Below are 20330 nucleotides of genomic sequence, written 5' to 3'. Positions count from 1 at the left end.
CAGAAATTATGGACAATTATGGATTGCTCGTGCAACTAACCTTACTTCAAAGTAATACTTTTTAATGACCGTATGATCCGATGGTCGAATGTGTCTTTATAATTAAAAAACGGTAAGGAGAACCTTGACAATCGATCGGACTTGACGTACTTTTTTTGCTATTAGTTCTTCATTAAGACAAATGATCCTTTGTTTCATTGTTATAAACATACACCTATTATGACGCGGTAAATTAATTATTATGTATAACATATATGTATGTATGTAAGTTGTAATAGTTCGTTTATTGCTAATTAATAAAATTTGTTAATTCATGGTGTTTGACTCTTTTTAAAGAAGTGAATTGTAATTAATATTATTTATTTAGAATATTTATAGATAAATATTTAAGGCCCAATTTATTTATTTATTTATCTTAGATTGATTTGTTAAGTAGTTTTAGAGATAATGATTTTTGGCACGATATCGGTCGTTTGGCTTTACTTTATGGTAACGCCTCTGTCGGTAAACAGTGCGTTCACGAAACTTTAATAAATAAGCTCGCGTCCGTGAATCCTCCGCCCGAACGAGCGACGCGTACGAAAATCTCAGCGCGCAAACGTCAAACGCGCAAGTCCACACCGCGTTCGTGAGCGCCGAAAACTTTTCAAAAGTTTTTTAAATGCACCCTTGGCCGTTAGAGGACCGAAGCTGTCCATCCCGCCAACTACGCACGTATGTCAAATTAATATAGTTTGGCTTGTTTGGCTTTGACAGTCTGCGCGCAAAAGCATCATTCGACGATTTTGTTGTCATTGGCGGTATAACCAAAAAATGGATGCTATTTACTAACCAAAAAAATATTTGTTTAAAAGTTCCTTCCCGAGCATTGAAAACATGTGGATATAGAATAAAATAAATATGTCGATCAACGCCGACGCGAAAGAGATAGGCGGCACTGAAATGTCAAATGTTATCAAACTCTCGCAGTTTTTACGCACGTCGGCAGGGTTACCAGGTCGAAAAATTGACTTCGCGTATTCGATTATTGTTATAATCAAATAATATTTTTTTAACTTGTAAATATTATTTTATTGTACATACAAACATTTGTATGTACATATGTGCATAATTTTATGTGTTTTTTAATCTTATAAATAATTTTATAAAAAAGGGGAGGGGGATATAGTATGTTTTATATGTTAGCTATTTGTTTGTGCTTTGTAGCTCATATTTAAAACACTATTAAAAATATTATAACTTGTAAATTATTATTATTTTCATTAGTGTTTGTAAAATGGAAAATAATAGCACTGCAAAAAAATAATATTTTAAATTATTTGTAAAAACCAATCATTATAACTTGACAGGTTTCCCCAATGCGTCATATTCAAATATATCTCATAATTTGTGCGGTAGATAGGTTAAATAAAATATTGTGTAAATCAAGGCATAATGTGAAAAGCATCGAAAATAAATAAAAGGTTCTAAAAAATAAAAGTTTGCGTATATCAAGATTTAAATTCCGCAAATAATAAATATATAAAATTAAATTAAAAAAATCACGTAAAATGAGTACAAACTCATATATTAGTAAAAAATATTAATTATTTTACATTTATATGGTGACCGGATTATTGTGAAAACTAAAATTGCTCACACGAAAAATCTACACTACGAAAATTTTAAATATAGGTAATTGTTTGATTGTCAAATACTATTTTTTATATATATTTTTACGTATTCTTAATTTTACATATATGTGTATTGATTATCTATGTTTAATTTTTTTGTTGTTTTGTGCGCAATTTTCGTATCCGCAATAATCACCGAACACATTCATACATATACAGGTTTTATTAACACGAATAATTTAAATATTCTGCTTCATCGCTGCTATTTATCATACATATTATTGTATTTTCTTAAGAACATCCCTATTATTAGATTTACATTTAGCAGCAATTTTTTCTTAAAATTAACGTTTTGGTTTATTGCGCTTTTAACGCATATTTTCGACATTTTTTTCTTAATGCCAATGCGTATTTGCGATAAATACAATTTTCATCTGGTCGGGTGCTTTTTTTAATAATCCCACATTATAAATACATAAATGTGAATAAATAATAATTTCTTGTTACTTTGTTTTGATGAAATATAACAGCACAGAAATATAGATACATGAAAGACCTGGTTTCAAATCTTGTATGGACACTAGTGTTTTTAAATTTATATCGTGTTTGGAACATCAAAATAAGTTATTATAATTTAATTATAATTCTCATCGATTATCACAGATTAGGTTTACTTAGATTTTTTACCCATTTGTGACAATAGAAGATTAACAATAAATATACTTGTACAAATCCATACGATTATTCTGTTTAGCTGTACTTGGAAAGTTTAAATATTCCACTTGGAAAGCCTCAGGAGCAGGACACACGTCAGTGCTCTTGTATAGATAATAATTTACCACGATAATATATACATGCAGAGGCGGCCAAATAATACTTTAAGGACTTGGAACAATGCTAAAAAGCTCACCGATAAGGCAGAAAACTGGTAAATAAAAAATAAGGGTATGAAGAATATAGCATCAAACCAGATATCCTAAGATTAAAAATATTCTTAATAATAAAGCACAATAAACGAAAAATTCAAAAACTAAAGAAATATTCAATAAGTAATTACATGAATAATTTAACAGCAGATAAAGATACAGAATCTTGAGGAAGTCTTTAAACACAATAAAATTGAAATACAGGACAACGCCACAGGAAGCAAAATATAAAACGAAGAAAATGAAGAAATAAAATATGTAACAGCAACACATATAGCTATAGAAATAATAACTAATATTAATTCAAATAAAGCACAGAAATACACAAGAAATATTTTTATTTGGTATTAAAAATTATGAAAAAAATCATAATATTTACTCGATAATTAGTCGTGTTTTCTTTGCTGCTCAGTGTTGCCATATAGTGAATTTCCAGTCCACGTCAAAAGCAATAAAATCGTGTCGGCGCCGTCAGCGTTCCCACTGCGACGGCGACGACACGATTTTATTGCTTTTGACGTGAATTTTTGACTTCTGAAAAGTGATAATTGTATTTGCGCTTACCTATTGACCAAAATTCGGTTTGAATATACTTTGATCAGCCCTCATAGTAAGTCCATAGTAATATCGGTAAGGATAGCTACCATATTTTTAAAACATAGTGTAATATCGAAATGCAGAAAAACTATGGAGCAATATGTGAGATGCAATGTCTGTCTGCATTTATTTTTCCGTTTATTTTACCCTGTGAGATAAGTTGGCTTAGTTAGTATTTTGGACTTAAAACTATAATTAGTTATAGAAGTTTCATTAGGTTAGGTTTAGGTTTGAACAGCAAATGGACGTTTCGCTACTGTCAAATTGAGTTTTATAGACATTTTAGAGCAGCATATTAGCGCCTATCAGTTAAATTATATTTTCGCTAGTAGATATAATATATATCTACTGATTATAATATATTTGAACTTTTCTAGTAAAAATATAACTACCAAAAAATACACATACACTGTAACATTTAAACATCGGATATAAATAAATAATGATAAGTATGTAAGTAATATTACTACATATACAAAAGTTGAAATCATATAATTTTACTAGCACCTGCCAGATAAATTATATTTTTACTTGTAAAAATATATTCTGATATGATTTTACTGAAATGACATGTTTTTAAACTTATTTTCGGGAGACTGTTTTTTATTTAATTTTCTTCGAAGGATAACCCGAGAATTTCTAGTTTAGAATTAGGAACGTCATTTCAACTTTTTTTAAATATTAATATTTCATTAAGATTCATAGTATTTAATTAAATGACATACATTTTTATGATTAAATTCAAGTGGGAGCAAATGACTTCACCTGTCCTTCAAAATGACGCCCCTGATTAAGACCAGTTTTAATGTTTATAAAAAATAAATGAATCATACATTGCGTTTAAAAATTTGAAAAAAATTCACTTACATAAATTTTGTTTACTAGTTCGCCGAGCCTGAAATATTTACGTTACAAAAAAAGCCGACCCCTGGTTCAAAGGGAAGCTGTATCGCTGTTTTCCAACGTCATTCATTATTTATAGAACTAATAAATATATAAAACCCAGTGTTGCCAATCTTTGATATCGGTTCCGATAAACGCACGCGATCGAAATTGCGTCAGTCGGTTAAAATGAGTCATTTCATGCACTTATTAAATTTCGAGCAGCTGAAGTCGCGTCGGCGATGGCCCTCCGCCATCAAGGGCCCCCCGTCCGAAAAAGGTTAACCGCAGCTGAGATTTTCTCGTCTACATTGCTATTTCTGTGCCCGTTCGTGACGGCATCTGCCTCTTGCCGATACACATTCATAAATAAATTTATACATCCCGCGCGTGCCAAGATCGCGCCGGTGCGCGTTTAGGCGCACGCGTCCGTCGCGCTCTCTCTCCTCAGCTTTTCTCGTGAAAAATTAATAAATCCGACCGCCAGATTTTATTGTTAGTAATAATAATTCGGAACGCCGCGATGATCTCGGCGCTATCGCCGCGGCCGCAACAACGCTAGTATTTATGTAGGTAAACCGTATTGTTTTAATGTGTTGTGGTCGTTATCGCGCCGTTATCGCTATCGCGACGGATTGTTTTCGGTCGTTGGAAAAAAGGCAATAACATGTGTGTGTTATATAAAAACGTACGAGTGGCGGTGCAGCGCGATCGACGCCAGCACGTGCTTCGGTCATTCTGCACGCGATCGGTGCATTTTTGCGCCGGCGCCAGATGACAGTCGCAGTCAGTCGGTCATCTCGCGGATTTTCGCTCGCAAAGATATGCGGAAGTGTAGCGACAGCGAAGCGAATCAGTGCGTAAGGTTGGTAGCTCTGGCGATGGCAGCGAAAACTATTTTGTTTGGCGTTTCCTTATTTTGTTTGTAAACAAAACTTTCATTCGAACTTTAAATGTTGTCCCCACCTAAAATTATATAGAAGCAAAACTAACGTGTCAAATGTATAACATAGTTGAACTCTGGATTTCGGACGCCGTAGGGTTGACTCGAAGAGGGAAGCGGCTGCTTTTTCGTCTTTCAAATCTCTGTCGATGCTTCGATGCTTCTGGAATGGTACTCATCTATTTAAAGTGTACACCATTAATTATTTTTACTGGGATTACCAGGAAGTCATGACGGTCAGATTTATAATATTTTTTTTTTAATTTACCTAATTTAATTTGACTTCAAACTATGGATGTTTAGGGGGCGTAGCCTTAAGGGAGGTTGACCTCGCGGCCAATGAGACTCTTGTGCAAATCTAAATGGACTTTTTTATTAAGTGATATTTACATGTGACAAATGGACGATTACGGCGTGACTTTTCCCGCGATGAAGGTGAAGGTGGCGCAGGTGGTGATGCCGGTAGATGGTTCTTATGGTTCTTGTGGCTGCGTGCGGCGAGTGTCAGGTGTCTGTCGGTGAAGGCGCATAGCTGGCTCCTCCGGATGGCTGCTGATGGTTCTTTTCTCTCTGGCTGGGTGTTTCGTCTGCGTCTCTCTGCTGTCTCCGACCGTTCCGTATGGTGCCTCCAATCGTCTGCCCTCTCCTCATCGGAGTCCGGGCTTATATCCTTTAGGGGTTGCACGCTTGCTTGGCAATCGCGATTGCGCATCGATCCTAGCCAATCTCTGCAGTCGCTTTGTAGAACTCGAGAAATCGGATGTTGCATTTTCGAAAGCGAGTTTTTTGCTTGTTCAAACTTTCGAATTCTACGGAAAGGGTTTGCGATGTGGTGATTGATTGCGTTCGTACAGTTTTGTCGCAAAAGGGATTCTCTTAACGACTCGAGTTGTGTGGTCAAAAGAAATCCCACTTGTGCCATGATATTTGTTTCATTGTTCATGAATGAACGTTTTTGGTCACGGTCATCAACAATGAGACAATTACCCTTTTAAATCTAGACCCATTTGTGTGGTCGCCACAGATTTAAAGAAAGTGATTTTTTATACTATTTCTTTCTAAGCTAATTTAATTCTTAATATGAATAATTTCCCCAGGGTTGCCATACTGTACCAATGGCGCATTTCTTTCATCACAATATAATGTCCGATCTCGCTAAAACTAATCGGGACAAACTGGTAAAACTGGTCCCATTGGCAAAAACTAGAATCTCGCACGTTTCTAACATCGTTTGTTCACCGATAACGATAATGCGCGAAATATATTATTGTTTATGATTTCTCTTCTTTGTCCGCATCGACAGCCATGGTAGTTTCGCATAATTCATCACTCATAAATATGCATAGAGCGTTATTTATTTATTTTAATTCGCATATATAATGGACTTTCGGCTTTTGCTTTGCCGGCCGGCTTTTGAAGCTAGGCTCTTATTTGCACCATGATATATACGATTTTGACGTTTAGAGTGTTGACGGAATTTTGGAAAATCTGCACATGTGGAACGCTTTAATGAGCCGAAATAACAATACCCGCAATTCCTCATGATGATATATGTAAGACGCGAGACAGCATTACTTAACCTTCATCCGTCCCTCGGGTCTTTTTCGACCCGAAGCGATTTTGTTTTGCAAATATATCTTAAAATATTAATACTACATATCTGTAATTTCGTGACTTTGATTTTGTTGAGATAATAAACTAATTTTTGAAAAGAAAAAAATAAATATGTTACCTGGATTATCTCTTGTAAAAAAAGTAACACTCAAGTCCCTCGGGTCGAAAATGACCCAAGTCTATTTAAGGTCAAATTATTGGAATTCCCGGCGCAAACAGATGTTTATTGTTTAACACCTTCTAAGAAATACTCTTTTGAAGTGATTACAATAGAAGATAATTTACTTGAATTTTCATCGGGAAATGATACCTGCTCAGAAACGTCAGATCATATTGAAGAATTGACTGAAACTTCTGATAGTGACATAGATGATGTACCTCCTGGATCTACATCATATCTTTCTAAAGATAAAGGTATTAAATGGCGATCAAAGCCTTCAACATAGCCGTCAATCATCATCAAACATGATTAGAACTACCCCTGGAATCACAAGGTATGCTGTTTCTCGCATATCAACAGAACTCTGCATTTCAATTATTGTTTACAAATTCTATAAAAACTATTATTATTCAAAATATAATTTTGGAAGGATATCGTGTATAAAGAGGATTGCAAAATATTGATATTATCAAATTGGATGCATATATTGGACTTTTGTTGTTAGCTGGTATATATAAATTGAATAATGAGGATTTGGAAAATTTATGGCACGAAACAAAGGGTCGACATATATTCAGGGCTACTATGTCACTAAAACGATTCAAAATTATATCGAGTCATTCGATTTGATGATCGTAGTACACGAGCTGCTAGAAGAAATACTGACAAATTAGCCCCAATTCGAGAACTTTAGAATAAATGGGTTGAAATACTACCATACCTTTATAATCTGGGCGAAAATGTAATAATCGATGAGCAATTGATTTCATACAATTCCGTTTCGACAATACATGCCAAAAAGCCAGCTAAATATGGGATTACATTTTGGGTGCTAGCAAAAATAGTTATGTTTGGAATATAGATATATACACTGGAAAAGTAGCTGGTGAAGCACCTGAAAGGAATCAAGGAAGGCGAGCGGTTTTAGATTTGTGTCAACAACTTGATGGGAGAAATGTAACAGTTGACAACTTTTTCACTTCTTATGAACAAGGTCAAATGTTACTTATAAAAAAAATACTATGATTGGCACTATTCAAAAATATAAAACGTCAATTCCACCCGTATTGCTCGAAGTAAAAGGCAAAGCAATTTTTACTTCAAAATTTGCATTTACAAAGAATACATCTTTAGTGTCATACATTCCTAAAAAAAAGAAATATGTTGTTCTTCAGAGCACTCTTCACATAACGAAGGAATTGTCAGGTGGTTCTGAAAATAAACCAAACATTATATTAGATTATAATGCAACGAAAGGAGGAGTTGATACCTTAGGCAAAAATAGCCAATTACAGTACTCGAAGAAAAACAAATAGATGACCAATTACTTTTTTTGCCAATATATTAGATATATCTATATCAAATGCATTTATTATATTTACATGAGTTTATCCAGATTGGAATATAAAAAAAAATTATCAAAGGAGAATTTTCATTGAAACCGTGGGCAAATTATTGATAAAAGACAACAATTTATATTAGAACAAAAATGCACAACTACATCTCCTTTAGAAGTACCAACAGCAAGGATACGTGTTAAAAAAAAGGTAGATGTCACATTTGCCCAAAATCGGACAATAAACATGCATTAGAATGTAAATATTGTAAAAGATTTATTTGTAAGGCACTTTCCTATAATGTATGTAATAAATGTAATAAATAAATAATTAACCCATAAATCGCTCTTTATTATTCGTAAACAGTCAACATTACCGTTACTAATAAAATTAATTTAATTAATTTGCATTTTGTTTCTTTTAAGTCAAAAATTTCTACCTGGGTCGAAAAAGACCCGAGGGACTTTAGTGTACAGTCGATTTGAGGGACGGATGAAGGTTAATATCGTTTTTTCTAAAATACACAGTTTAAAATAAATAAATAATAATATTAAAAGTTTTTAAAATATCAGATAATGAGCTAAGTGAAACTTTTCCATCGTTAGAGCAATTTAGATTATGTATACATGATTAGTAAACTTTACTTTATATTTAAGGGACATTTGTTTCTAAATGGTATACTATAAACTAATTTATTTTTGTTTTATCTTCTTAACCTTCTCAGACCCAGTGCACATTGCAATGTACAATCATTTATTGCTTTTTTTTGGGGACCTCTTGTATTATATATCACAGTGTACACCGTATTATTTCAAAATTTTTCATACTCCTTTAATGTATGTACTTAATAAAATAATTTAACAAATATACTTTTTGTACGAAAAATAAAATCTCAGGTTTGAGGAGGTTAATGCTATACCCAACACCAGTGGTGTCAAACTCATGTACGAAAAGGGGTCCCTAAATTGATTTTAAGATTGTTGATTCCATTAAATCGAGCTTGAAATTTAAATAAAAGTTCCTGAATATTCAAAACATATTTGCTACAATCGAAACTGTAATATAATTCTTGATATTTTTCGCATGTAGAAAATCTTATTATATTAGAATTTTGTAGTTAATCTTTCGACATTATAAGTTTTAACCTGACTCCTTTAACGTAGTCCCACATAATTGTAATTTACTATATTTTGTCCCTTAATATAAGTGCTGCATATTATCTGTAATACAGGCCAAATCCTGCTTCATATTTTTATCTTCAAATTGTTCTGCTGACTCCTTTAACCTTACAAAGTCCAAAGGCATGTCATGCTCAAAATGGTTTTAACATTGCATTCCAAAAGCATTTATGTCATGCCAAATACATTTTATATTCTCTGAAGCAATTTTAAATGACACGATGATAACATTTCCAGTATTTTATTTCATTAGTAAGTCAGAGATACTTTCATGATAATCGATCGGAATTATAATTATATAATATTCAGAAATTTAATCTTAAGAAATTTAATAAGCGCAAATGTTCATATAGGATTCGAATTTCAAACCTAGATTTTTCTGGTATTAGTCTGGTCTATCATGCTGTTCACTTATGCATGTTTCGTTATTCAATATTGATCTGATTTTGGTTTGCAATCTTCATATATCGTGCAAGAATTGTCATAAACAATTTGTATACTTTTAATTATTCTTACATTATTTAATTTTTACTATATTCTATTCTATTACGCGGTTTATTATTAAAATTGCAGATGATAAAACAAATTTAATCCTTCAACTAACTGAGCTGCTATCTAATTGTTTTATGTAGTAAAAACTTTAAATGGCAAACCTTCAAACGATGTCAAGTGATTGATCTTCTTTAAATAGAAATAGTCACATATTTATTTTATCTAACGTGACCTTTCGGTAGTTTCCGGGATTGAACCACTTGATGGAATAAAATCGATTGAAGTTGGCCCAAGAATTTTCATTTCGAATAATGAAAACAAATATATAATGTATGCACTTCCTCGGTATATCTACCGTTTTTAACGATACACCTCTTTTTTAAAAGTTGCAATTCCATATTGAATTAATAACACTTCAATTCATGTTGTACTTAAAATAAAGTAATATTTAAGAAGCAAATAACCTTGAACGTATAATTTCATACCTATAAACAGATCAACTGGTTTTTTGTATTTAATATCCAATGTTGATATTCCTACTACAAAGAACTAGAATGAAATTGCTTTTCCGTCAAATAAACATATACAACTTTCTGACCTCTATGTATAATACAGACGCAGGTAAAAGCGTTATAGATCATGCGATTTTTTAATTAGGATATCCATACTTCCATTTTGTAAACATAAAGCTAAATTCACCGTCTTTAAAAATTCTCTCGTTTTAGCTTTTTATCGCTTAGACAAACTTTATAGTTCAATAAAGGTATTTCCTTCATTAAATATTTTAGACAAAAATACATTTATATTTTAGGTAAATTATAATATAGTGAAGTATAATCTCAAATGTTCATTCGAGTAAAAATTATTGAAAGACAATATTATTACACCCATACCTCGCTTTACGGCCTAGATACGTTCCACGAAACTTGGCCGCTAAGCGAAAAGCCGTATAACGAATCAATTATTCTAATACAAATTCATACAAATTCAATGGGATCGGTTCCAAATTTGTTAAATATGTAACATGGTTTATCATTTAAAATGCATTTTATTTTTTTATTTCATTTAAATCAAAAATACATACATAACAAGTACATACATTTGTACATAAAATAATAACAGACTCCAAAAACCAACAATAATCGATAAACAACAATGAAACAACTTCACGTTACATAAAATATGTGTAAAAATACATACATAATTTTTTTTAAAATGGCTTTAATCTGAAGACAATGAAGAAATGGTAACCTGCAGATCACTGTCGTTCTCATTTTTCGTTGGTAAGAATGGGCCTGGCTTAAAAAAATTGTCCAACGTTGTTTGTCTTGCCTTTTTGTCTCTTTCGTTCTTCAGTGATTAATAACAGCTAATGGCTGAGTTAATTCCTCGAGAAACTTTAGCGCTACGTTCGACGTCAGGATCGTTTTCAAGGAAGATGTTTATTCCTTGTTCGAAATAGGAAAAAGCTTTTGACAATTTTTTTGATGTTAGCTGTTTGAATACAACAGGCTCTGTCTCTTCATCAAATGCCGGTTCTGCTTGCAACTGAATGAGTTCCTTATATGAAAGGGGTTCCCTATCAGCTTCAAGTAAATCAAGCACATCACGTTCGTTCAAACCTTCAAAGCCGAGATCATGTGCTAGATCCAAAATGTTTTGCCTAATTTCAGGAAGGCAATTAACTTCGGAATCAGTACTTTTTACACATTCTGGCCATATTTTTTTCCAAACATGGTTCATTACTGTTAATTTTAATTCCTTCCATGATTCACTGATGCTGTCGACAGCATCCTTGATGTTATAGTTTTTCCAAAATGTTTTAATTGAAGATTTACCATCTGTTTCCCTTATAAGTTGTCGGAAAGTTCGGCGTAGGTAATATGCCTTAAAAGTGGCTATTGCACCCTGATCCATTGGTTGGATCAAAGCTGTTGTATTTTTCGGAAGGTACTCAATCATGACATCTTCAGATAGTTCGGATAAATTAGTAGGATGCCGTGGTGCATTATCAAAAATTAGCAAAGCCTTGTTGCTTAAGTTATTGTCTCGCAAATATTTTTTCACTTCTGTGCGAAAGTGATTTTTGAACCAATCCTCTAAAGTAGCTTTAGTCATCCAAGCTTTCTTGTTGGATCTCTATATGACGGGTAATTGATTTTTATTTAGTCCTTTAAGAGGCCTTGGATTTTCGGACAAATATATTAAAAGTGGTTTTAGCTTAAAATCACCCGCGGCATTTGCACCAAGTAGCAAAGTTAATCGTTCTTTAGACACCTTATAACTAGACGCAGATTTTTCGGTTTTTGAAATGAACGTGCAATCAGGCATTCGCTTCCAATAAAGCCCTGTTTTGTCTACGTAAAACACTTGTTCAGGTTTATGACCACCTCTTTCAATAATTCCCTTTAAAATATTGGGATATTCCTTAGATGCGGCCTCATCGGCGCTAGCTGCTTCACCTTTCATTTTAAAATTATGCAAATTAAATCTATTTTTAAATTTTTTTTAAAATCGACATCGAAAAAAAGTTTTTTTGCCGTTACAGCGAAACATTTTAGGCCGTAAACCGAAAACGTGCCTTAATTGAAGAGGGCCGTTATAGCGAAAGGCCGTATAAAGTGCGGCCGTATAGCGAGGTATGGGTGTATTAGCTATTAGGATTACAAATTGTGAAGATATTTTTTTTAATTTTCTAGTATCTTTAGAAAGTACATGATTATCTTTTTAAATCTCAATATGTAATATTAAATTTATTCATAATTGTAATAACAATAAATAAGATAGTTATATAGTAATATATAATATCAGCTATTTGATATTTATATATTTGATTTTATAAATTTTATAGATACATTTTTTTTATATATTAAATAAATATGTATTTTATTTTGAATTAATTTGCTTATAATTACTATTATATTGATATCTAGAAAATTTGCCAATGTGACATTTGGCGATGCTTTTTAATAGACTATCTTTACAGTAACTCTCTCTGTAAAGAAAATGAATGTGAATTTGTGCGAATACTCTGAAACACTTTCGGGTCATCAGCACATAATAAATATTTCGTGTTGTTAATTACCCATGTATGTTGTTAATAAAGATAAAAAAGAGTAAATGATCTTGTGGTACTCTAAAATGAGCGAAATACTCATCATTGCTTACACACTGACAGTGTTTATTTACGTAACTCGAAAAAGCTAACAAGACCGTTCGAAAAACCGAAATTGCCATGATATTGTAAATGCTTTTTTCATGTCGGTAATTAGAATCAATGTATTTTGCCACAGCCTTCTGAAGTCACAAGAGGTTAGTGACTTATGAAGTTTTGCAGTACAGTTGTTTATTGCTGACCTTACTCACATATCTTTAAATTGTATTTTATACTATTAGCTAGAGATAGCGATCAGAAATGAGATTAACGTAATATATAATCCTCTGATGAGTGGTGTATCATATTATTTAATCACAGATGTTATTATATTCATTATAAATATATAAACTACACCGTGTTCAATATTCTCGTCGCTATAATGGATAAATATTTATATATCACGTGAATGTTTATGTATATAAAATACGTTTTATTTAATACAAAATCGTGGCGCATACGAGCGGCTTTTATAGGCACGTTTTAACACCTTAACGCCTCGCTAATACGATACATTATTGTTTGATGTTCGATTCGTTGATCAAAGTCATTAATAAACCTTTCCATAGCATTATATTAAATCTGCATCATTTATCTCGTTGTTTTAAAACGCTATTTATTGCGAAAAACACAAAATAAGAGAGATTTTCATATTTATTTTATGCATCGTATTTAATCTACATATAAAGCGAATGTAAAATATCTTCAAAGCGCTTTGAATAGCTTTCATGTATAGTTTTACGACACCCGAACGTCGTATGCACAGATCGCAGTCATATCGATGCATTTTTCCTCACTTTCTCCGCTGAATTTCTCAAAAGTTATATACGTCTTTACGGCGCGTTTCAACCACAATTTCCACGTCTTTCACCCCCAAAGCTTTCCGCCCTTTCCAGCTTTCTTCAAAGAGCCGAGACTGCATTTCCTCCCTTAACTTCCGCCGAACGTTCACGCTCCTTTGGTTTCTTTTTCGAATATGGAAACCGTCTCGTCGTCTACAGTCCCGGGGGCGTGTTTCGGAATTTCCTCATTCCTCGGCTAAGATCTTTGAACCTAATCCGATTTTCTCTTTGAATTAATCTTTAGAGTGCTCTCGGAATGTAACTTTTTTTATCATATAACACAAGTTTTTATTTATAAAAATAGTAAAACTATTTTTATATGAGTAGTTTTCCGCATACTTTATGAGATAACTTTTTATATTTTAACAACTTACGATGTTAAACTGTGACATAGATAAATCTTAACGACTACTGATTGAAAGATCGCTTTGTATATTCTCGTTCCCTTGCGATAGTCATATTACATTTGTCTTATTACAATGTTGCAATTGCGGTCGAGTGCATTCCCAAAAGGAATTTGCATCAATATATGGCGTAACGTTTAACAACACTGTATGACAATTTTCAAATTAGATTTGAATGCTTTTATTTTTATATATATATATATCTAATCCAATTGTTATGGATTTTTTTAGAATTTCAGTGAAATCATATCGGAATATATTTTATCTTACAGCTGCTAGTGAAATTATCTAAATGCTCTAGCAAACGTGTTAATAAAGCTTTTAAGGCTAAAATGTTCCAAACGTATGTGTACCGAAGCATTTGCACAATTTAAATGAATTATTCGATACATTTTCACTAAAAAATTCACATTCACTGTAACAGTTTCCAACCGTCTATTTGCTGTTTAAACTCTGACAAATTAACTGAACCCAACTTTACCTAATGAAAGTTTTAAAACTAACATAGTTTTTGAACTTTCATTAGGTCAAGTTGCGTTCGGTTAATTCGTTAGGGTTTGAACAGAAAATTAATGATTTGCAACTGTCAAATTGAGTTTCATATAATTTTATGAAACTATTAGTTAACCAGCATGATAATCGAGTTGTATAAGTCGCTGACTGTCGACCTTAAAGTACTATATTCGAATCCCATATGATGTTTTTATTGTTTCTGGGGAATATTAATTAGTGATTATTACAAAAACAGGCCTGCCGAGAGGCGACAAATTTCTGAGACCCGTTCTCCTTGAGGGGCCCGACTCTGGAAAAAATCATAGCAAGAATATATTTATAAAAAAAGTTAAAACTGACCTCAAATAATGAATCTGAACTAAAATTTAGTATATTATATATACTGATATAGTCCAGGTATAGATTCCTTCGGCTCTTTTTATACATACAATAAATTAATGGTGCGGAACATTGCCTTCAAAATCGCCTACTTTCTAGGTAGTACTTTCACAATAAAGATTATTTTCAAAGGGACAGATTGTAGTTTTTGACGCGGCTCCGTTTGTGATTAAATTTGTTTACAAATTATTGTTGACACGATTGCTTTTTAAACGTTTAAAAATATTAAACAAGAGAGGAAATATTCAACGAATGTGAATTAGTAGCAGTAAATTTAGGTATTTGAAAGCAAACAAATATCAAAAATTCAACAACAGCACCAGCTGAATTATATAAATTTAATGTTTTTATAGATTGTATTGTCAATAATTTGACAACTGGATTTAATTCAGCAAAATAATTAAATAATACATTGCGATTATTCCTGAAAGAAAATCTAGAAAAAACAGTCTCGAATCTATCCTGAAAATATTTAAAAAAATATCATTTCAGTAAAATCATATCGGAATAAATTTTCACTAGTAGATATATTTTTACCAGTGAAAATATAAAATATCTGGCAGGTGCTAGTGAAATTATGTTATCTAAACTTTTCTATATGTAGTAATATATATATATGTATATTTACATATTTATAATTATTTATTTACATCCAATGTATAAATGTTACAGTGAATTATTGAAGTTTTAATAAAAAAATTAAATCATTTAAAAAAAATATTTATTTATTAATGAAAGTGATTACTGTAATTAGGTGTCATAGTAAAACATACATATAAAAAAAGTGCAGCTAAAATTAAGGGACGCAGGCTCTCTGGTGATGCAACAGTCACTAGGAGTACTTTAGTGACGTAGAAACTTAAAGAACGTAGGTGTTGTGGCACATGTTCTCTGGAGGCCTAGTTTCCGTAGCGCAGTTTTAGAGACTGTTAGTCTTTTGGCGAGGGGGGGGTGGCAGTTAAAGGGTAAACTCTGACGAGATTCCCTCTACGGGCGTCGGTTTGGGGGAACTGCCTTCTCCGTGAGCAAGACTCAATAGCACTTTAGAGCACAAGCTCTCTAAGGGGACAAATGGTTGAGGGTTGAGCCTCAGATGGGCCCAACATATATAAGTAAAGAGCAAAATTGCGTACAAAATACCAGTAACGGTCAAAGAGCTAAAATCGACAACTGCCACTGACGCTTTAGGGGTCGATAACCGTTATCTCTCCGACTCGCCGCGTCATTGAAATTCCAGTATTTTCCCGTTCATGTGACACACGTTGGCCTCCACATTACTTTTTAATGACTTCGATATGTAATCAGTATAACATATTACTGATACAAAGGTAATATTAATTACTTTTGAGTATCTTTAAAAAGCAAAATATATTAATACTATAACGAGACTTGAGGATAAAGTCAAATATCATATTTATACTAAAAAATTAACTAATCCTATGGAAAATATTTAATTTTACTGTATTAAGTATCTAATAACATATTAATAGACCAACTGCTAACAGGTTTATCTTATGTTATTGATTTAATTGTATTTATTAATATGGAATAAGTCATATATATTTTGTTTTGCAATGAATAGACTTTTGAGTAACTTTGTTAAAAAAAATATTCTACTGTACAGAAAAAATTAAAAATATGCTTCTTAACATTATAGTAATTAGATAGTATTATGTTTGCTACTGCAAATTATTTATTTAACTTTCATAATTGAACTTCCTATGACTGATTTTTGTCAAAATTTTCATTTAATTTGCTGGTTATTAAAAAAAATTTACAAAATTAATATAATAAAGTCTCAACATATTTCTTTGTTATTTTCTTCCACATCAGAATATATAGATCATAAACATGAAAAAAATTTCATTACCTAAAGATGTCTTATAATACCTTTTTTAAGTGGCATTTATTAAGATCTTACTCATTGTATTTACAAACAATTACGATTTCTTCCTTAATACTTTTAATTTTTTGAATCTTTGTTAAATAAAAATTATAATCGTTGCTTAATTTGTTTTTAGTAAATAGAATTTTTGCAACAATGCAAATAATAAAAACTAGGAATTAATAAATATTTTAATGGCATATTGCTATTACAAAAATCATGATTATTTGGCAAAAACATAATAAATAAATTTTAATAAATAGTGATCAAAAACTTAAATATTGTTATAAAGCTTAATGTTTAATGTTTGTCTTAGAGATGTGTTATTTTTTAATCATATGTTATGCTATCAAAATAAACATATATTTTTATTATATTTGCAATAATCAAAATATATTAATTTCTTTACTAAAAATATTGATTTGCTTTACTTAACGTTAAATATTTACCGTATTCTGAATTTCGTTTAGTACCAATATTTACTGTTTTAATATTAAAATTTAATTTAATTATTTTTTAATATTATATACACAAAATAAATGGCACATAGATGTTATGTAACATGTAACTATATAAATTAAAAATTATTATTTTTAGACGCCATTATCAATTGAGCATACTTAAAATATTTTTTTTATAAATCATTGTACAAATTTAGAGTGAGATTATTCATTTTTCAATTTAATTATAAATTAATAATAAAATATATTTTAATGTGTGATAAATTCAGAACACTATGTTTATTTTTACTACTTTTACGTACTTTTTATTGATTTCTTGCAACGATACTGTTCAATAAAAAAAAATTAAAATAATATTTTACTTCATGGGACTTACATTATTTAAAATTATTTAATGTAAATAAATTAAAGGAAAAACTGGAAAAACTACTATTAAATCGATTATGACCTTGAACTTGAACTCTACATAGTTAAGCAAATATCATCCCAGACGTTTATAACGTTTCAATGTCAATGTTTGGCTTATGCCCGTCAACTAGCGAAAATATTTGTTTTTCCCACTTAAAATAACATACTCGCACTTGTGATTGATGCGTTGTTTTGATTTTTAATCATATTGCACTCTTATGCAATTCATAAATTGGACTGCGTCCAGATTCACAAATTAAATCTGCAAAAGAGGACGAATGGGCCGTGATTGAATTTAATTAGCTTAATTGACCTTAGAACGCCCGCGCAATTGCACGATGCCAAGAATTTACTCCTAGCACAAAAGATAACCAGAAATATTATTAGAATGCACATATACTTGTTAACCGAATTCACACGAATTGCTGATGTAATTCGCACAATTTTAAAAGAGACATGAACGCTCATAAGCGCCAAACCTGAATTGCTTATCGTATCGATTTTTCTTTTGTATGTTTTGCAGAAACAAACATTAAGTCAAAGTAAAGTTAAAATTGAATTAATAATAATGAAAATTATAATTAATTTCTATAAGTAGATTTGGAAGCAATTCTGTCAGTGTGTATTTAAATTCAGTTTATTTCATGAGTTGTTAAGATTCTCATACATCTAATACCAACAATGTGCTTTGTCAAATACTTGATCGTAAATAATTCCTTACCTTATACTATCTCGGTTTTATCTCTAAAAGTTATAAATTGTATCGCAGAGCTCGTATACATGTATCGAAGATTTAAACACGTGAGAAATTTGTATCGAGTAATAAAGATTTCTGATCTGTACAGTTGAATGGAAAGTATTTCACAATGTCGATTGATATATTAAATTTACCATAAAAGTAGATGCTGTATATTTTTCATCTATATGCTACATTAAAGTGTATATTTTTCGGATCGAATGGGTATAAGCTGTTGTATGGTAAAAAATAAAATAAAGGGACAAAAGTGGTTTTTAATGGATTGTACAAAAATACCATTAACATAAGTCAGTTTAAATGAAACGTAATATTGAAACGCTTAATGGAGAGAAAATAGTCTGCGATGAAAATATATAAATATTTATGATTCGCATAGTTTCGATCTAGGTGATTTTTTATCTTGAAATCCGATGTCCTATATTGTATCATCTAAATAATAAAATCATTTTTTTTATAAAAATAAATTGATTCGTTTGACAAAATCTTGTCAAAATTATTTAATAAATAAGGTAATTTATAAGTGTTGTTTTCAACTCTTATATTTATTATATACATTTTGAAATGTTCCGGTTATTTTATATTAAATATAATGGTTGTTTTAATAATATATTATATAATTAAAATTAATCCTAAGTTATTAAGAATTTTCGCTATTATTAAAAGGTCAAGCTGATTTATTGAGCAGTTAAGAAAGAGGCAATATCGTAAATACTGAGAATGGCAGTGGGTTTTAGTGCCTAAAAAAAGGCATAGAAAATATGATAATTACGATGAACAAATCTTTTGTGACATTATCTGAAAAAAAAAGTTAATTTATTTCTTAATTTTAAAACCGTAAACGAAGATTGAACTTGAAATATAAACGCGCACATATAAAAAATTTTAAGCAAATATATTTTGATTATAATTAAATTGGAAAATGTGCGTCTATAAGGTTTTTTTTATTATATGGTAAAATAAAAATATAATAAGTATCTTTAATGCGCGACTGTCGCTTTTATTATTAAATTAAATTAAGGCAAAATTTTATACTATAAATATTGCTTTAAATATAACTTTCTCAACATAAATAAACAGAGCTTAAAGCTCTATATTTGTCTCAAATATTGAATAGCTTTTGAAATTTAGTTTGTAATTTAATTATTATTAAAGTACCTATAAGTATATCATATAATAAATTATATTTAAATCTAAGGCAAGTCGACTCATTCAAAGTAAAATTAAATGTTTGGTTTGTTATATTACGGTATAATGTATTGACAACATTTTTTTTTAATGTTATATAATAACATGTTTAATAATATGTATTATCAAAGCAAAGTAGCTATGAATATTTATGCGTGAGTTAGCTATAAGTCTGTATAAAAATCTCATCAGCTTTTTAGACAGTATGGCGACATAAAAAATACCTATATAAGTCTTCAATTGCAAAAAAATGGTTATATTTTATGCTTTAAATTTGTTCTTATACTCATTAAATCATAGTAATTATAATAACGATGATGCTCTAGTTACGATTTTTAAAATGGTATCTAGACCAGGACGATTCTACAGACTCAGACGAAGCTACAATAATATGATTGTTTTTACATAAAAATAAACACACAGATCTTGGTCATTTCAAAATGTAAATATAATGTCGATCGAGTGTATTCTTTTTGTCTATACTTTAATGTGAAAAAAAATATTATTTAGTCGTGTGCTACTTTATTCATTAAATTATGAAAGAATGTTCAATGTGTTTATTTTATATCCTTCGTAATAAGTATAGATATCGTTAAAGCGA

The 20330-nt window shown here is 30.9% G+C and overlaps 1 protein-coding gene across 3 annotated transcripts in view; it reads left to right on the top strand.

Annotated features, from left to right (window-relative positions):
- Positions 1 to 20330, top strand: part of Pde11 (Phosphodiesterase 11) — a 232432-nt gene that overhangs the window by 38159 nt on the left and 173943 nt on the right. Inside the window, exon 1 of one of the 3 annotated variants that reach the window (XM_088197804.1) lies at positions 4811 to 4883. The exons of the other annotated variants lie outside the window; for them this stretch is intronic. The gene's annotated coding sequence lies outside the window, so the exon portion shown is untranslated. Of the gene's footprint in view, positions 1 to 4810; positions 4884 to 20330 lie in introns of those variants that run through there. 3 annotated transcript variants of the gene reach the window in all.

This window comes from Plectrocnemia conspersa, unplaced genomic scaffold (assembly GCF_051122295.1).
Source record: "Plectrocnemia conspersa isolate PC_06_02 unplaced genomic scaffold, ASM5112229v1 ptg000011l, whole genome shotgun sequence".
Classification (NCBI taxonomy): Eukaryota; Metazoa; Arthropoda; class Insecta; order Trichoptera; family Polycentropodidae; genus Plectrocnemia; species Plectrocnemia conspersa.
The sequence above is the reverse complement of the archived record's forward strand: the minus strand, read 5'-3'. Positions and strand labels throughout refer to the sequence as shown.